Consider the following 21,026-nt stretch of genomic DNA (forward strand, 5'->3'; position numbering starts at 1 on the left):
AAGATAATTCAGTATTTACTCCCAACATCACATCCCTCATTACAGAAAGATAGATGATGACGTCCTCGTGGCCCTCACTAAGCAATCAAAGCCATTAGTAGTAATTTCTAGGGAGGTGTCTTTCACGTGACTCATGATAGAGCGTCTAATTTGTTCCAATTGTAATGTCTGATTAGAGCTTAGATGAAATTTCTCAATCAACTCATCTTGATTTTTGATGTTGATTCCTTGTTTATTTCAAAAATTCTATCAGATCCTCTTTTAAAGAATTACCCACCAACATTAGCCAATATGGTTCAATCATCACGGGCATTTCATTACCCCCTCTATTCCCCCTGTTCTCAATTGCACACATATCAGAGAATGGCCTGAGATTCCCCCGGGTAAATATTTCACTTAATGAATTAACGGATTCAGAGATTCTGGTCCAATTGCTAAGTCAGTCCTTGACAAGGAATGGTGTGACATTGAGTAGCATGAATATTGTCTAATTGAGGGATTTCTCTGTCTCCAAATATCCACATACCCAATTTCTGAAAATAATCTAGCCATCCCCGTAGAGGAGGCCGAGTCAGGTATGTTACCCATATGTAGTCTATCCCAATGTGGATGGAAATAATTATTGAAATCTCCAACCAACAAAACTGGAGTCGTAGGAGAGTCCAAGGTAAAGTATAATACGTTTTTTTAATAATTGTATCCTTATATGGAGGGGGTTTATATAAAGCTACCAAAATTATTTTAATTCTGTATATATAGCCTAATATACCAATATACCGTCCTTCAGTATCCATGACAGTTTTAAGGCATTTAAATGGGATTGATTTATAAATCAAAACAGATACCGCTCTGGCATGAGAAGAAAATACTGAATGAAAAGCATGGCCTATCCACGACCTATTAATTTGTTTTGTTTCATGGGTCAAATGTGTTTCCAACAAGCAGACAATAGCTGGTTGGTATTGATGTAACAAGTATATACAGCACACCTCTTAGTTGGGTCTCCCATGCCCCGCACCTTCCACGCTATAATATTTACAAGCTTAGCCATATGTGCGCAGGAAAACAGAATAACCAGTAGACCGTTTTGAGCTGTTCCTCCACCCTCCCTTCTTTTTTGCATGTACCCTTTTTTAACACATAACATAAATAACTTCTAACATTGCAATACAACCAATCAAACATTACAGACATTTCTCCCCGGAGGAGAGATTGGAAGCTTTTATAAGTTCAAAACCTGACCTAAAAAGAAAAGCTCTTCTTCAAAACCTTTTTAGAGATTCCCGCTGTCCATATCAAATGGCATCAAGATTCAAAAGCCACCAAAGCAAAAGTGTTGATGTTTATGGAGGTCCGGATTTATCCACTTTAAATTTAGCTTCGCTGATGTCCAGCCATTGTGTAGTTTCCCGGGGAGATTCATGGATGAGCCCCTTTCCTGAGACTACAATCCTCAGGTGTGCCGGACACATCACAGAATATGGGAGTAGTAAGTCTCGCAACCTTTTCTTTACAGGTGTAAATTGTGCTTTGCGTTTCTACACTTCAGCAGAGATGTCAGGAAAGATGGCCACCTTTGGTCTTCGATAAGTTAGGACAGTTACATGATTGTATCGCTATAATCCTGGTAGAGGGGGTCTGAAAGGCACCCTATGAGCACACTCTATTGCCAAGTAAGGAGACAGAACCTCTCTTCCAAACACATCCCTGAACCAGGTCTCCATAAATTCAACCGGATTTTTGCCTTCAGCTCTTTCTGCGACTCCTATAAGGAGTAGATTGTTTCTACAGGGTCTTTTCTCCAAGTCAACTGTTTTATTAAGTAGGGTAATCAGATTTTGCTTGTATGTTTTCATATCCTTTTACATAGGAGACAATTGATCCTCAATATTACTAATTCTGCCCTCTGTTTCTTTAATTCTTTCAAACGCCCTTTGAATGTCTCTCCTTATAGATGACATATCTTCCTTCATAAATCCCATATGGGTGGTAATGCTGGACAGGGACTTGTTGGACATATTGACCACAGATGGCACATCCCTCATGGTGGGTTTCTGGTCTGTGGTATGCTCTAAGTTTACTGCCGGCACCAAGTAAATTCCTTACTTTATACCCAGGAAAGTTGGTGCTGAATTTTTTTGCTGCGTCATCTGCTCTTTATCAGGAGCACACGCTTCTCCCTGCTCCTCCTGTTCCTCCCCCGGGTGACCTTTAGGAGAATCCTCTATGGCCGCCTCTGTCACCCGGGCAAAGCGTCTGACGAGATGCAGCCTCCAACATCTTATCTCCCTGTTGGGCTGGCTGTCCTCCTTGCCAGTGTGGCTCTTTTGACTGGTCATTCTCCTCAGGGGACGCCGAAATCAACTCCTCACAGGTCCCGGAGTGTGTTAGATGGTAGGATCATTGGTATAAATCTGTTTTCTGTCGGTGCAGGCTGGGATTACAGGATTATGAGCGGGAGCTCAGTCCATGTGTCTGCTCACATCAAGCCTCAGGCCACGCCCCCTGCCTTGTTTTTTAATAAATTTTTTACTGTGTTCACTGAAGGGGTTAACTAGTGGGACCGTTTTATAGGTCGGGTCATTCTGGACGCGACCATACCAAATGTGTGTACTTTTTATATTTATTTTTTCATAAAAAATATTTATCGGTACAATATAGTTGTATGTACAGTATATATGCATGTATTTTTTATTACTATTATTTTGTAATTTTTTTAAAAAAGTTTTTACTATTTTTTTCAGAATTTTTTTTTTTACTTAGTCCCACTATGTGATTTTCACTTTCACAGCTCTGATTGCAGTTATAAAGCATAGCAGCAATGTAAGAGCTTTGCTATGCTTTATAACAGTCAGTGCTGCACTGACACCAGTTAGGTAGATCATGCACTGCGCACGACCTAAATAACTTGTTAGCTCTGGTCACCCGGATGTCATCATGACGACATCGAGTCACCATGGCAATGATCGGCCCCTGAGGTAACTAGTTTCTGATGACATATGGGACATCACCGCTTTCAGGAGAAATTGTGCAATAAATTATGGGGTCCAGATTCACCTATTAACCCTTGTGTACCTGACAAATTTGCAGCAAATACAAAAATTGCATTTTTACCACTAAAATGTCATTTCCACAACCCAATGTTAAAAAATTCTGTAAGGTACCTATGGTTCATAATACTCACTACACTCCTAGATGGATTTCATAGGCAGTGAAGTTTCCAAAATGGTGTCACATGGGGAGGGGGAACGGTTCTGCCACCTCAGGGTGGCTTTTAGAAATCTGCGTTTTAAAAGCCAAAATCCAAAGCAGAAACACAGAACATGACGTCATGGAAGACGTTTCTGCTTTGGGTTTTGGGTTTTAGCTTTTAGCTATTGCTCCACACTCGGTACCTTGGACCACTTAGAGCAGAAGTATAAGGCATATTACCTATCTTGTCTGATTGTCTACAAGTTTTGACCTGACCCTCATGTTGAACACGTCCTCTAACATCTAACCAGCATCTTCTGGGCACTTCTCTCCACAGCCGGTCATTAAGCCCCTTTCTTATATATAACGCTGTCTGCCATTGATCTGATGTTGTGTCCATTGTTTCCCATCCCCCTTCCCTCTCTTTGGAATACTCCGTACCTTACATTACACTTCCTTCATTAGTCATTGACTCTATTTAAATCTTTACAAGAGGGATTCATTCCCTGGTCCCACCAGTTGATTCGCCGCCTGTGTAGGACCACTTTATATCTATAATCATCTTATGCTATACAGTTAAGCTCATCTATATGTTATTATTTTTAGGCTAACCCAGGATCATTGATATGCTACACTAGGCACTAGGCATATTGCTTTATACGCTTGGCCTCATTCTACTTGTACATATTTGCTCCTTTGTGGTTCAGGATACTTGTGTGTGTAAATATATATATAGTGTGGGCACCCGCTTCTGCAGTGCCACCATGTAACCAATTGCTTGTGAAATAAAGGTTTTTGACTGACCTCATGATTGGTGTTTCTGCTTTGGGTTTCTGATTATTGTTCTCAAACACTAGTGTACAACCACATATGGGGTACTGCCACATTTGGGAGAAATTGCTTAACAAATTGTGGGGTCCAGTTTCTCCCATTATCCCTTGTGTAAATTATAAATTTGGTGCTAAAACAGTATTTTAGTGGAAAAAATATATTTTTTGTTCTCACACCTAAATGTTATGAAGTTTTGTGAATCACTTGTAGGTTAGAAATGCTCAGCACACCCCTAGATGAATTCATTGGGAGGTTTCTTCTGTTTTTCTATGCCAGGGGCTCTCCAAATGCGACATGGCATTCATCTATTCCAGACAAATAGCACTCTTTCCTTTCCTAGCCCTGCCATATGCCCAAACAGTAGTTTTTGACCACATATGGGGTATCATCGCGTTCAGTAGAAATTGCATTACAAATTATGGGGTCCGTTTTCTCCTGTTATCCATTGTGAAAATTACAAATTTGGGGCTAAAACAACATTGAAAAACTTAAAATTTTCAATATGTCGACCTAATGTTATCAAATTCTGTGTAGTACTTGTTGGTTCAAAATGCTCACTATACCCCTGTAAAAAATCTTTGAGGTGTGTAGTCTCCAAAATGGGGTCAATTGTGGGGGGTTTCGGCTGTTTGGGCACCTTAGGGGCCCTGCAAATGCGACATAGTGTCCACAATTTATTTCACCCAAATTTGTGTTCCAAAATTCAAATAGTGCTCCTTCCCTTCCGAACCCGGCCGTTTGTCCACATTAACTGTGTAACAAATTTTGGTGTGCTATCCCTTGTAAATTAAAAAATTGGGGCTAAAGTAACATTTTAGAGGCAAGATTTAAATGAATATTTTTTTAATTCCACTTTGCATTAATTCCTGTGTAGCACCTGAAGGGTTAAAAAATTTCCTGACAGCAATTTTGAAATATTTGAGGGATGTGGTTCTTAAAATGGCATCACTTTTGGGGAGTTTACGGTATATAGGCCCCTTAAAGTTCATTGAAATCTGAATAGGTCCTTAAAAAAAAAAGGTTTTGAAAATTTCTTGAAAAAATGAGAAATTGCTGCTAAACTTTTAACCTTTCTAACATTCTAACAAAATAAAGTGACGTTTGAAAAATGATGCAGATGTAAAGTAGACATATGGGAAATTTTATTTATTAATTATTTTTTACGGCAGAACTAACTGGTTTAAGGATATAAAAATTGAAAGTTTGAAAACTTTCCCCAAACTTCTGATATCTTCACAAATGAATGCAAAAATATATGGACCCAAATTTACCATTAACATAAAGTAAAATGTGTCACGGAAAGCCGTCTCAGAAGCACTAGGATCCGTTGAAGCGTTCCAGAGTTATCACATAAAGTTACACTGGTCAGATTTAAAAAATTTGACCTGGTTAGGAAGGTGAAATTTGGCTCGGTCACTAAGGGGATAAATGCTTTTACATTTATGTGAATATTCACAAGTTTTCTGTATGGTGCGAAATATATTCCACTAACTTGTTTAACAGTAAGATTAATATCAAGAAAATTAAGAGTTTTTTTAATGAGAAAAATGAGTGAACCTTGAATTGAAAGGCTTGTTATTAATGTAGTGACCCAAGTTCTCTATTTCCTCTCGTGTACCCTAGCAGAATATCAAAATGTCATCAATAAAACAGACGTACCATATGATACTTGATTGAAAATTACAGTCTCCATATAAAAATTATAAAAATTATTCATCCCATTTGGACATGACTATATTAGCCAGGGAAGGTGAAAATTTGTCTCCGATGCCAACTGCTTGTGTCTGTAAAAAATCCCTAATGTTCATGAATAGATGACTGGGATCATTGTCATCCCAGTCATCTATATATTCTATTTTTGGGTATATATTTTTTGTGTTTTTAATTTTAGGTACCAGCTGACAATTAACCTCCAATTGGCCCATGACATGGGTCACATCCAAAGAGTGCATAGATATATCATATATATAGGGAGCTAGAAGTATCATGTTCAGACCATGAATAAGGCTTATTGCTGAAAAGCGAAGGTCCGTCCCAATACCTATTTTATCTTTCTGACCAGCCAGTTACTGCTTCTGGATGTTTTTAATGATGAAATACAAGTAAAGCTTTATATATACTTACCTGGAATGATGTCTCACTGCTGGATTCCTCCTCTCTTGTACATATGTATCTTCAATATGTTTTGGTAAACAGATAAAATGCCAAAACTTGTGTCACTGTCCAAATATTTAGCAGACCTAACTATCTAAAAGTGCTATTGACATGACATTCTCAGCAGATGATGATAACAACCAATGCAATTAAAACAGGCAAAGAAATCAAACCATAGATGTCCGTAAATTAAGTTATGAGAAATGACACAGGGAAAGAGTATTGAAGTTGCTGTCTGCAATTTTTTTAATACTACATACAAAAGCCTTTGTTGGTGATGACAGCTTCAATACACCTTCTGTATGGAGAAACTAGTCGCATGCATTGCTCAGATGTGATTTTGGCCCATTCTTCCACACAAACACTATTCAAATCCTGAAGGTCCCGTGGGCTATTACTATGAACTCTGAGTTTTAGTTCCTTCCATATATTTTCTATTGGATTCAGGTCAGGTGATTGGCTGGGTCATTATAGCAGCTTTATTTTTATCTGAAACCAATTGAAAGTTTCCTTGGCTGTGTGTTTGGAATCATTGTATTGCTGAAATGTAAACCCTTAGGCTATGTTCACACACGTTGTGTTTTTTTCTGCTGTTATCTTTTCTTTGGCAGGAAAACAGCTGTTTAAAAAACGCAGGTTTTGTTGCGTTTTTGCTGCATTTTTTTGACCACCCATTACTTCCTATGGGTGAAAAAACGCAGCAAAAACACTGGTGCGTTTTCTGCTGCAAAAACACTGAATGAGGTGACATGCTCTATTTTCCAAAAAACACAACCAAGTCACAAAATACACAGCAAAAAAATAAAAATGTGTGAGCGGAGAATTCTGGTTTCTCATAGACTTTGCTAGTGCTGCAAAACGCAGCTGAAAATTTGCATAAAAATCAGTAGCAAAATACGTTGCAAAAGCCAGCGTGTGTCAATATAGCCTTATTTCAGCTTCATCATCCTGGTAGATGGCGGCAGACTTTTATTAAGAATGTCTCAATACATTTGTCCATTCATCCTTTTGTGACGACACAGCTTTTTTTCTTAATTATGCCAGACATAATTTCTGATGGCCAAGAGCAATATACCTTTATTTTTATGTTGACTTTTTTTAAACTGTGTTCTTCTTTGGTTGCTCAACACAGACTATTGTTCAACAAGTAACAATACGGAGAAAAACAAGAGAGCACTCACCAGTCTAAAAAAACCTCCTTTATTTCATCCATTAAAAATCCATAGCAGGGGAGTCGGTGGTACACGTTGTACTTTAATGTATACTGTATATACAGTACAGACCAAAAGTTTGGACACACCTTCTCATTTAAAGATTTTTCTGTATTTTCATGACTATGAAAATTGTACATTCACACTGAAGGCATCAAAACTATGAATTACCACATGTGGAATTATATACTTAACAAAAAAGTGTGAAACAACTGAAAATATGTCTTATGTTCTAGGTTCTTCAAAGTAGCCACCTTTTGCTTTGATGACTGCTTTGCACACTCTTGGCATTCTCTTGATGAGCTTCAAGAGGTAGTATGAGACCTGTCAGTGAGTCATGTCTGACTCACTGACTGTACCTGTGAGAGCCAGCTTATTGCTGGATCCCATAGGCCACCGTACCATGGGATCATCACATGATCTCAAGGTACCATGGTAACCATCGGGACCCACGATTCTCATCGCGGGGGTCCGATGGTTATTAAGGGGGGTATTTTATCATAAAGGGCCCTCAAAGTCACTTCAAATGTGATGTGGTCATTAAATAAATGGTTTTCTAAATCTTGTTGGAAAAAGGGGAAATCGCTGGTCAACTTTAAATCCTTATAACTTCCTAACAAAAAAATTTGGGTTCCAAAATTGTGCTAATGTAAATTAGACATGTGGGAAATGTTATTTATTAACTATTTTGTGTGACATATCTCTCTGATTTAAGGGCATGAAAATTCAAAGTTTGAAAATTGCAAAATTTTCAACATTTTTGCCAAATTTCCGATTTTTTTCACAAATATACGCAAGTCATATCGAAGAAATTTTACAACTATCATGAAGTACAATATGTCATGAAAAAACAATCTCAGAATCAGTGGGATCGTTGAAGCGTTCCAGAGTAATTACCTCATGAAGTGACAGTGGTCAGAATTGTAAAAATTGGCCCGGTCATTAATGTGCAAACTATCTTCGGGGGTAAAGGGGTTAAAGGAAAGTTGAGTGCAAGGAAAAAGTGTGGTAGGAAAAGGTGCACAAGCAACCGGGATAACCACAGCCTTGAAAGGATTGCTAAGAAAAGGCCATTCAAAAATTTGGGGGAGATTCACAAGGAGTGGACTGCTGCTGGAGTAATTGCTTCAAGAGCCACCACACACAGACGTATCCAGGACATGGGCTACAAGTGTCGCATTGCTTGTGTCAAGCCACTCATGACCAATAGACAACGCCAGAAGCGTCTTACCTGGGCCAAGTAGAAAAAGACCCAGACTGTTACTCAGTGGTCCAAGGAGTTGTTTTCAGATGAAAGTAAATTTTGCATTTAATTTGGAAATCAAGTTCCCAGAGTCTGGAAGAAGAGTGGAGAGGTCACAATCCAAGCTGCTTGAGGTCTAGTGTGAAGTTTCCACAATCAGTGATGGTTTGAGGAGCCATGTCATCTGCTGGTGTAGGTGCACTGTGTTTTATCAAGACTAGTGATGAGCGAGTATGTTCTGTTAATCATTTCGCCGAGCATGCTCAGGCAAACACCGAGTATCTTCAGAGTGCTCTGTGTTATGTTTGAATCACTACTGTGTGCATGTTTTGCAACTGTTTGACAGCTTTAATAAATGTGAGGAATGTATGTTTCTTAGGCATTCCTCACATGTATTAAAGCTGTCAAACAGTTGCAAATCAGGCACACGAGAGTGATTCAAACATAACACAGAGCTGTGTTCGCCTGAGCATGCTTGTAAATCTCGAATAACGAGCATGCTCGCTCATCAATAATCAAGACCAAAGTCAGCACAGCCGTCTATCAGGAAATTTTAGAGCACTTCATGATTCCCTCTGCCGACAAGCTTTCTGGAGATGGAATTTTCATTCTCCGGGAGGACTTGGCACCTGTCCACACTGCCAAAAGTACCAATACCTGGTTTACACACAACAGTATCACTGTGCTTGATTGGCCAGCAAACTCGCCTGATCTTAACCCCATAGAAAATCAATGGGGTATTGTCAAGAAGAAGATGAGAGACACCAGACCCAACAATGCAGACGAGCTGAAGGCGGTTATCAAATCAACCTGGGCTTCCATAACACCTCAGCAGTGCCACAGGCTGATCACCTCCATGCCACATTGATGCAGTAATTGATGCAAAAGGAGCCCCGACCAAGTATTGAGTGCATTTACTGAACATACATTTCAGTAGGACAACATTTCGGATTTTAAAATCATTTTTTCAAGCTGTTGTTATAACGTATTTTAATTTAGTGAGATAATGACTTTAGTGTTTTCATTGGCTGTAAGCCATAATCATCAACATTAATAGAAATAAACACTGGAAATAGATCACTGTTTGTGATGACTCTATACAATATATGTTTCACTTTTTGTATTGAATAACTGAAATAAATTAACTTTTTGATGATATTCTAATTTTGTGAGAAGCACCTGTATATATACAGGAAAGTCCAGGGTCACTGGAGGACACTTCTGCTGTAATTTACACCACTTTTGTGTTGTCAATGCTGATGATTTTGTTTTCTGCTCCATCACGGTCATGACCCTCCCGGCAAATTTATACCCAAACTCTTAATTTGGAGTTGATTTTTCAGGACCTCACTCTAGCAACTCCATTTTAGTCTCCTCACTAGTGAGCAGTCTACAGTGGAGGCTAAAATGATAAAAAGTCCTCACGTATCTGAAGCTGAACCCATGCAAGTTAACCGCCTATTAAAATGTGAAAGTGCTTAGAGAAAAGAACGGAGACTTTGGGAAAATCTGTGTTTTTATTGTGGCAACACTGACCACTTTCTCGTCAATTGTCCTTCTCGACTACATAAAGCTGTGGCAGTGGATCTCAACTTTTCCGAAGAAGAATCAGTCTTGTCTGAACCAGCGCCTCCAGTGAATGTGGTCATCCATTCAATTTCTTCTATTGCACCCAACAGTAAAAAAGAAAACAAGGTCTCTCATTGCTTTATTTTTATCAAGTTTCAAGTTGATTCTCAAATGATTTCCACATCTGCCATGGATGATTCAGGAGCAAAAGGCAATTTTATGGACATCTTTCGCAAATGAACATGGGGTAAAAATTCAAAACAGACTTTCATCTATTATCATGGAAACTGTTGACAGATCTACACAAAATTCGGAACCAGTGAATCAAGAGACTGAACCCTTAGAGATGTTATGGAACCTAATCACCATGAGGTTTTATCCTTCCTACTAATCTCATCTCCACATTTTCCAATAATCCTGGGGTTTCCATGGCTACAGACTCAAAATCCCACTATCAATTTGGAAACCAAAGAAATGTCTTTTCCATCTACTGTACCCTTCCCACAGGCTTCACCAAATGAAGAGTTTGTAGAGGATTCTTGTGCCGATACAGTGTAATACTTTAATTAGCCAGATGATTAGATGTGGTAATCCAAAAGAAATACATTATTGGGTTTTATTAGAGATTGCTGGCTGTTTTATTAATGTTCTGCTTGCTCTTCAGTTTATGTACACTAATTTAGCTTGTAAAGTGTTCAGCATTCCACTAATTTCATTACTATCTAAGCAGCCTCTAACCATTTTTCAAAAGTCGTCTAGGCCTATTGTGTAAGTGTTGAAAGAAGATCCGGCAGAGCCTTCACCACAGGGAATCTCACATGTAGACCCAGGTGATGCGGTCGACCGGAGAAAGATACCTCCACTAATGCACACTTAGCTTTGGAGGGGGTGGGTGAAAGGAGTTCTGCCCATTCAAGAGACTTGAGCCCAGAGAAGCAGAAGGGAGCATGTGTTTCTGTAGCTGTGGGACTTGGGACAGAGAATCAAGGAACATCAGAAAGATGAAAGGAGAATGAGAGACATCCTTCAGGACAGCAGATGGATTGCACGGCATCCAAAGAGACACCGATTTGTATTTCACATGATTCTAGTCAGATATGGATTTGCTCCATTTAACCATCAGAGATACCATAGATACTTTTGGGGAGACCAGGAGAGGACAAAGAAGTCACCTGGTCCCATGGATGTTGTTTGGGCGTTGCTAGGGTGAACCCACCAGTCACCTAGAACCCATGGAGACATTTAGAGTTGCCAGGAGGGACCCACCGGTCGCCTGGCCCCATGGAAACACTCGGAGAGGCCAGGTTGGGACCCTCAGGTCTCCTGGCCTTGTACCTTGATGGACTGCTAGCTTCCTAAGCTTACTGCTACCTCCTCTCTGTGGGGGCCCACCAGAAGCGGGGGGCCACTGGTTGAGGTAGTCGGCCCTGGAAGTCTCCAAAGGTGCAGTTGTTCTATCCTAGGCAGTCGAAGAAGGAAGGGTGAGACTGTGTAATGTTCCGTCTTGGGTATATGATGGGATTGTTCTGTGTGTTTGTCAGTTTGTGGGTCAATAAAGTATTGCCACGCTGTTTTACCCTCACCCTGTGCTGTCTGAGTAGCGTTACGCCCACGGAAGACCCCGGGTCTTCACAATCCTGATTAATCTTCTAAACTACCATCTGTGTATAAAGAATTTGATGATGTATGTGACAAGTAGTATTGTGTCTAGGTGTTAGCTTAGTTTCCAGTCTCCAAGCTCCTGAACATTCTTTCCTAGATTGTTCTCACCCATCTACGGATTGTTCCTACAACTCCTTTTGCTAACTACAAGAACTTCTGCTACTGCTTGCTCTTCTGCTCGTGCTCCTTTGGCCACTGGTTTCCAGAAGTACTGTGCCGATATCGTAACACACCGTCCAATCAACCTTACTGCATTTGGTGGTATCTGAGCAGAAAATATCGGCCATTGGAAACCAAGCATGCCTGAAACTTCACACAGCCTCCACCATGTGTTACAGAAGATGTGCTGTGTTTGGATCATGAGCCGTTTCAAGCCTTCTCCAAACTTTATTCTTCCCATCTTTTTTATACAGGTTGATATTAGTTTCATCTCTCCAAAGAATGCTTTGCACCTTGTGGTGAACCCTCTGTATTTGCTCTTATGAAGTCTGCTCTTTTATGGTGGGCCTAAACACTGAAACCCCTTTTTCCTGGAAAGTTTTCTTCACGTAGGTTCATATTGTGAAGGGGCTTTTCTTCATCATTTAAAGGATTCTGCAATCATCCTCCACGGTTGCCTTCAGTGGGCGTGCACACCTTTTTGAGTCCCCAAGCTCAGAAGTGAACTTTTTTTTTGCAAAATATACCATGCTGTTAATTTAGCAACTCCTAATATTTCTGATCATTTGTAGATTTGATCTTTTCTCTTCCATTGAGAGCTCATTTCTGTGTTATGAGTTCACAGCAACAGCTTCCAAATACGAAGCCACACCTGGAATCAGCACAAGACCTTTTACCTTTAATTGATGATGGATTAATGGGGGAAGAGCCCATACAGCCAGTGAAAGAGCTTTTGAAATAATTGTCTAATTACCTTTGGTCCCTTGAAAAAGATGCAGCCCCATATTAAAGAGCTGTAATTCCTAAACCCTATATCCAATTATGATGTGAACACCCTCAAATTAAAGCGGAGAGTTGGAACTTTAAGGCCAGACTGATTATATAATTGTATCCTAAATATGTTTTGGAAAACAACTAAAATGCCCAAACTTGTATCACTGTCCAAATATTTTCTGGACCCAACAATTTAAAGAAATCAAACCAAAGATGGCCAAAAATTAAGCTATTTGTAATAATGAGAAATGACACAGGGAATAAGTATTTAACTCACTTACTTAAGTTTATTTAATACTTCACACAAAAGCCTTTGTTGGCGATGACAGCTTCAAGATGCCTCCTGTATGGAGAAACTAGTCACATGCATTGCCCAGGTGTGATTTTGGCCCATTATTCCACACTAACACTCTTAAAATTCTGAAGGTCCCTTGGGGAATCTTCATCATCCTGGTAGTTGGCCCTAAATGCCCCAAAGTTTCTGAGGTTCTAATCCCCAGAGAGCCAATGGGATTGTATATGCTGTTAACTGTTGTTGATCCAATAAAGTCTTATCTGAGTGTGGTCCCCTACCCTGCATGGTCTGAGAAGTGTTAGACCAACGGGAAAGGAGTACGGCAATCAATAGGATGAACTCTGGCCCATGTGGTCTTTGTAACACTGCTGCATGGACAGTGCATGCACACTCAGCTCAGCTACATACGCACATTTACATACACACAGCTCTGCTACATATGCATATTTATATACACAGAGCTCTGATTCACATTTACATACACACAATACGTACATACAATATGTTAATAACATATATAGTTTCTAACCGTCTGAGTTATTTTTGATGATCAACAAAATACGATTTTCCAGAAATTCATTTCTCACACTCTAGGTATGATAATGTCTTCTCTCTGTATCGGATTTTTGATCTTTAAATGGGGCTGTCCACTACTTAGACAACCCCTTCTCATTTCTCATGTTTGGTCCTGTTAATATAAAAACAATTATACAAACCTCCCATGTCTGTGGCGTTCTAGCGGTGTCAGCACTTGCATTTCCAGGGATTATATGACGTTGTTACGTCATGTAAGCCCTGTGCCCAATCAGCCATGGCATGACTGTCTCCACCTTTTAACACATCGAACAATAAGAGAAACTCAGAAAGAAGCTGTAGCCCTGGCTTCCTGTTGATGTTCAATCTGTCCGAAGGCGGGGACAGTGAAGCTGGCGCTGACTGGGCGTAGGGCTCGTGTGATGTAACAACCTCACAATAGCCCCGGGTACACAAGTGCAGACACGGCTGGAACAGCGACAACATAGAGGGTGAGTATGAGTGTTTTTATTTTAATGAGGCCAAACATGAGGAATGACAAGTGGTTGCCCTAGTATTGGACAACCTTATTAGGAAGATACAATTTTCAGTTAAAACTTTTCAAACATTCTGAACATGAAAACCGCTTATCCCCTGTATGAATTCTCTGGGGCTTATTCAAATCTGATTTCTGGTTAAAACATTTCCCACATTCTCAACAGGAAAAAGGCCTCACTTCTGTGTGGGTTCTCTGGTGCTTAATCAAAGCTGATTTCTGGTTAAAACATTTCCCACATTCTGAACATGAAAAAGGCTTCTCCCCTGTGTGGGTTCTCTGGTGGTAATCAAGATTGTGTTTCTGGTTAAAACATTTCCCACATTCTGAACATGAAAAAGGCTTCTCCCCTGTGTGGGTTCTCTGGTGGTTATCAAGATTCTGTTTCCGGATAAAACATTTCCCACATTCTGAACATGAAAAAGGCTTCTCCCCTGTGTGGGTTCTCTGGTGGTTATCAAGATTCTGTTTCCGGATAAAACATTTCCCACATTCTGAACATGAAAAAGACTTCTCCCCTGTGTGGGTTTTCTGGTGGCTACGAAGATGTGATTTCCAGCTAAAACATTTCCCACATTCTGAGCATGAAAAAGGCTTCTCCCCTGTGTGGGTTCTTTGGTGTATAACAACATCTGATTTCCATTTAAAACATTTCCCACATTCTGAACATGAAAAAGGCTTCTCCCCTGTGTGGGTTCTCTGGTGGTTATCAAGATTCTGTTTCCGTTTAAAACATTTCCCACATTCTGAACATGAAAAAGGCTTCTCCCCTGTGTGAGTTCTCTGGTGGTTATCAAGATGCTGTTTCCAGCTGAAACATTTCCCACATTCTGAACATGAAAAAGGCTTCTCCCCTGTGTGGGTTCTCTGATGGCTATCAAGATACGCTTTTAGGTTAAAACATTTCCCACATTCTGAACATGAAAAAGACTTCTTCCCTGTGTGCGTTACTTGGTGCAAAACAAGACTACATTTATGTCTAAAATATTTCCCACATTCTGAACAGGAAAAAGACTTCTCCCCTGTGTGTGTTCTCTGGTGACTAAGAAGAGATGATTTCTTCATAAAACATTTCCCACATTCTGAACATGAAAATGGCTTCTCCCCTGTGTGAGTTCTCTGGTGACGAACAAGCTTCGATTTCTGGTTAAAACATTTCCCACACTTGGAACAATAAAATATATTTTCTGCTGTGTGAATGTCTTGATTCTTAAGAAAAAACTTTTGGAGAGGAAAACTATTCCCATAATCTGAACGTGAAAATGGATTATTTGCTTTAGGAGCAGTTTGATTTTTAATGCTTATTTTGTGACTTTGATTTTCCTTAGTATTCGGTAATGAATCAGAAGACAGGATCTGTTTCAAAGGATCAGATGACAGATCTTTGCTGTGAAGGGTTGATGGTATATCTGGAGTAATGGCATTCACTTCAATTGTACCCTGTGGGATCTCAAGATCATCGGATTTAAAAATTGAAGATATCAGCTGTCCCTCTGATCTCCTGGTACAGTCATCTGCCAAGAAAAAAACAATTATTATGTTTGAATAAAATATCCCTGAATGTAATATTTTTGAACATTTCTACTTAAACTGTCGGTAACAATGGAAAGTTACGTAGAAAAATTTTATTATTCACCAAGACAATGACAGTTCACAGTCTAATAGAAAACCTCATAGCATGAACCAGTGGAGCGTGGTGTTCAACTGTTTGTTCATTCTGCCTGTCAAATATGGAATAAAAAGCCACCAAACAATGTTATGTAGGCGAAAATAATACCAATAAAAACTTCTACTCATCCTGCAAAAAAACAAGTCCCCACTCAGGTCCATTATCTGTCAGTGGAAAAACAGAGGTTTCCACATTATTAGTGGCTCAAAGGCTCTTAAAAAGAAACATGGCTTCCATAAACCAATCCAGCAATATCCGCTCTCCCAAAAACAAATGCCCCCCTTGCTTCTGACCCTTGCAGTGCGCCGAAACCACATTTAGCATCCATGAATTTGGCATTACTATAGTGAGAAGAACCCAGTAAATTTATTGTGTGCCTCCTGGAGCACAATATGGGCACTATGTGTTGGGTAATAAAATGGCCAATGTGCAATTTTCACTCTCCAAAATTCAGTGCGTGCTAATTTCCGGAAAGTGTCTGTGGAGTCACTAGTCCTATAGATTAATTCATTGAGGGTTATAATTTCCAAAATGGAGTCACTTTATGGGGATTTCTAATGTTCTGGTTTTCTGCCATTTTGTCATATTAGGGCTTCTGCAAATGGTGTATCCCGTCTCCTCTGGGATCTTCTCCTGCGATGTCTGCTTCTGTCACCAGGAACTGCCTCATTCATTCTGCGGGTTGCGCTGGTGATGGAGATGTCGGAACCAGAAGCTCTGGGCGGTGCAGGCTCTGTCCAGCCATTAAGATTAGGGTGCTTGGGACCTGTAGTACCATCCAGTCTGGCAGTATGAGTGTGTGCAATCTAGCTGAAGTCACACTACTAAAGCTCGGAGCATATTGCCAGAAGCTGCCTGATACAGCCTTGTTCTCCTCTGGTTCAGTCCTCTGTACTCAGCACCCGGCTTGTGTGTTTGTTTCCGGATGTGGCCTTGGCCCATTTACTGACTATTAGTGATGAGCGAGCATGCTTGTCACTACTCGTTACTTACCTGAGCATCACAATGCTCGAAATGCTCAGTACTCAGCGAGTATTTTTTTTTCTTAAATTTTCGGGAGCGAGCTCGAGTCCCGGCCTCACATGTTTGGCACTTTTTAGGCAGCCAATTAACATGTAGGGATTGCCTGCCAGTCACTGTAATGCCGTAGCCATGTTGGTAGTGACATTATAGTGAATGGCTGGCCACATAGCATCATCAGGTCTATATAAGACCAGGGACCCTGCCCTCATCACAGTCTACCCCGGAAATAGGCAGAGTAGGGAGAGCTGCGGCTGAGCGATGCAGAGAATTCTAGCTTTTAGACAGGAATTCCACACCAGTTGTATTTATTTCATCTGAACCAACAGCCCTTGTAATGGCTCATTCTGATGTATATTAATACTGCTGTTAGCAGGTTAGGCAGAGTTTGTGGAGAGATAGTGCACTACAGGTTAGGCTTCATTGCATGTTCTTTCTGGTGCTGTAACTCATATCAATAGCCCTAGTTCTCAGGGATAATAATATTCCTTTTTGCTCTTAATCCTGCTAATTTTTGTGAAAAGCAATATAGTACACTATTTTTACTGCTCCATTTGTTTGTTAACAGTATACAGCCACACTTAGTTGATTTGACTAGCATTGCTATGTAGTGCAAGCATAGAAAAAGTCCATCTGTGGTGGTCAGATTTTACTGCGTAATGATCCTGAAATTTTTTGGAATCTGCAAAATATTATACTCCATTTAAAATGTGCCAGTTGTGTGTTGAAAACATACATCCTGACTTGGCCGCTAACCAATAGCATATTGCTATTGCAGTAAAACTTGCTCATCTGAAGTGGTCAGATTTTTACTGCGTTAATAATCGTGAAATTTTGTTGAAGTTGCCAAATATTATACTGCATTTAAAATGAGCAAGGCGCGTAGTAAGGGACGGGGAAGTGGATGTGATGCTGATGGTGCACGCAGAGGCTAAGGCTGTGGGCAAGGTGAAACTGTGCCTGCTGCAGTAGCACAACAAACATCCACATCATGTCGACCTAGCGTCCTGTCTACAAACCCCCACTTTGTAGGGGGTTGCAGAACAACACTCTTGAAGCCAGACCAGTGTGAAAAGGTTGTTGGGTTGATAGCAGACAATGCTTCCAGTCAGTTTCCAGCACCACCCTGTCTTCCACACGGTCCAGTCTCAGTAGTCTTGAGTCTGGACCACATAATCCCGCACCCGGCAACCCCGCCAATCAGCTGCTATTGGTGCCAGTGGCTTCCGTCGGCCGGAAGCGCTTACTTGCAGAGCTTGGCCGTCTAGCTTTAGTGGCCGCCGCAGGGTACTCAAACAATAGTAAGGGCCGCCTGATGGCGCTTTATAAATAGTGAGGCCTGAAAAAAAAATGGGACTTACAGAGTCTCTCTTTCATAAATGAAACAGATGTATCTGATCATGTCTTACACACCACATGGCCAGATAAGGTAGTAAAATGTTAAAATTACATTTACCGGTGAATGCATTTTCCACCGTTGAAGGCAATGTGAACGTGCAAAAACACTAAGTGTGAACATAGCCCAAGGTGTGGAGGAATATTTTTTCTGTTATTTATTTTGCATTATATAGAAGTCATTATCCTGGAAAGAATGTTTCTTAAAAATTGTTGTTTCCAGGAAAATCCATTTTATCTTCGCTTTTGTATTTTTTATTGTCAGCCCGTAAAAGTGGCATACTACTCTGGTAACATTGTTCACAGCAGCGACCTGGGATTCAGAGATGATTCCAGGGGTCTTCCCCATGCTGTTTCCATGCCATTTCAGCACTATTTTCATAGATCTGAACAATTTTTAGACTCCCTCCAGCCCTACGGAGGATATGGGGGGGGGGGGTTGGGGAGGGAACCGCCGGAAAATTGCTCGAGTAACAAATAACCGAGCATCACTTCTGACTACTCTTTTGTCTTCTGATTTTGTATTTTCTCTGCCCTCCTTGTTCTGACCCGGCTACCTGACTATTCTTCATATCTCACTCCACAGAACAACAGGTCACACCAAGGCCCAAGCCTAGGTGTCTCTGTGTAAGTCCAGATTCATGTAGATGGGTTAAAGAAGTTAAAGGTTGATGGGGAAAACTGTGACTATAGACAATAACACATCACATTTTCTACTGAAAAGATTAGGCTGAACAGTCTTAGGCTCTGTGCCCACGATGCGTTTTTTCTGCAGTGGCAAAAACGCTGCAGAAACGCTTAAAAAACGCATGGTAGAAGACCTGCCATGTTGCCCAATGATAATCCGCATGTGCTGTGCACAAGCTGCGGAAATTTCCGCTGCGGGTTATCATTACGGAAAAAAACGCAGCACTACCAATTATTTTGCGGAAGCGCTGCGTTTTCGCCGCCATTGACTTGCATTGGAAAACATGGAATCCGCATCACTGCATCTGTACATGCGGAATACAAGCGTTTCAATGTGCGGATGGTACCCAGGTGTGGAGGAGAGGAGACTCTCCTCCACACCCGGGTAACATAGAACCTGTGAAAAAAAGAATAAAATAAAAAATAAATATTATACTTACCTTCTGACGGCCCCCGGTCTCCTTGTCTTCGCTTGCTGGCAGGTCCTTCAGTGTAGTGTACCGCAAGCTGCCGGTATGCCAGGACAGAATGAAGCAAGACTCCAGGGGCCATCAGATGGTAAGTATAGATTTATTTTTCTATTTTTTGACATTCTTTGGGGTCGTTTGCATGGATTTATATAGTGTGACCAAGTTGTCAAGCACTTTCCAAGTGATGCTAAAATCGCTTGGAAAACGCTTGTCAACCCGCATGCGGAAATGCATGTGAAGAACGCTTCACATCCGCTTGTCACTGGCAGGAAAAACGCATGTACAATCCGCATGCATTTTTTCTGCCAGGGAGATGCAGAAATGCTCAGGAAAAAACCCAGAGCATTTCTGCATCGTGGGCACCTAGCCTTAATCAGTAAAAAAAAATGAGAAGAGTAACTAGTGGAGAAACCTCCCTGGAGTAAATAGATTACCAGCAGCCACAAACTCTAAATTATCGTAAAATCCAATATTTTCTGTCAGATGAGCTTCAAGAAGAAATATTAGACATTTAAAGAGAACTTTTTATAATAGTGCAGAGCTGAGGTGTCTTAAATTTGAATATCTGGCATTTGGAAAAGGCAATGGAGACCTCTTTTTAAAGAGACCAAGGAGTTACTGAGTAACATAAGTGAGGCCGACCGATCCCACCACAAATCATACAAAATGAAAATCTGTAAACCAATAGACATAGAATAAAAAAATGTTACATCCCCAACAACAATATATGTATGAGGGGGGAGCTCCAACACTAAACTGGAGTTGCACTCATTTATGGTGGACCATTGGAGCTACTGAGTCCTGACCAGGAGAGTAGAGAAAGTATTAGTGCCCCCATTTCAGGAGAGATTGTGCAGTAATCTGAATTCCTTAGGATTGAAAACATAATGGAATTTATGACGTGGAGTGAATCCATGAAACCAGGGCTCGAGCCAACACATCTCCTGCAGGCGTGAATAAATGTATATTACAGCCATCAGCCACGCACAGCTTAGAGATATATCATGGCACAGGTGTAATGTTTTCTGTATAGTTTATCACAATCCTGTTTGAAGTTAGTTGGTTTTAAAAGAAATTGAAAAGTCAGGATAAAGGGAAACTCTGCTGTTATTGTACAGAAATTCACACTTGGTCCTCACTGCACATTTAATGTTGTCGATCATAAAAGTGAAGTTTGGCCAGAAAGACGGGACGTGGTCATGTAGGGACCATATGAGCACATTCAGCAGCACAGAAGGGAGAGAAGGTAGATTCATCCAATAAGTTATCAGGGTTCTAGGAAGCCAACAGCATCATTACCCTCCGCTTTCCCTAAGAGGTCCATTATAATATTTTTCTTCAAGTGATTTTCGAACTTCTCAGCACATTCTACATAATGTGACAAAGTCACTGGTAAAGTACTGGAGGAGAGATGTGTAGCACTGAGATTGTTAGCTCCAGTAATTAAACATAGGAAAAAGATTTCAGCACACGAGGGGGTAAATCAGCCATCTTTAGTGATAGAATGATTGAACACCTGTAGAGAGGGAGGAGGTCATAGGATAAAATTCGCAGCCTTTAGAGTATTTGTGGGGTGGGCCTGGAGGTAACAGCCGAACTTTAAATAGAAACTGTTCCTGTGTCTGC

At 40.6% G+C, this 21,026-nt stretch overlaps 1 pseudogene; it reads right to left on the reverse strand.

Annotated features, from left to right (window-relative positions):
• Window positions 1-13,142: 13,142 nt before the first annotated feature.
• Window positions 13,143-21,026, reverse strand: part of LOC141229254 (uncharacterized) — a 46,561-nt pseudogene continuing 38,677 nt past the window's right edge.

This window comes from Phyllobates terribilis, unplaced genomic scaffold (genome assembly GCF_046119375.1).
Source record: "Phyllobates terribilis strain yellow unplaced genomic scaffold, ASM4611937v1 Scaffold_470__1_contigs__length_1423970, whole genome shotgun sequence".
In the NCBI taxonomy this organism is placed as follows: Eukaryota; Metazoa; Chordata; class Amphibia; order Anura; family Dendrobatidae; genus Phyllobates; species Phyllobates terribilis.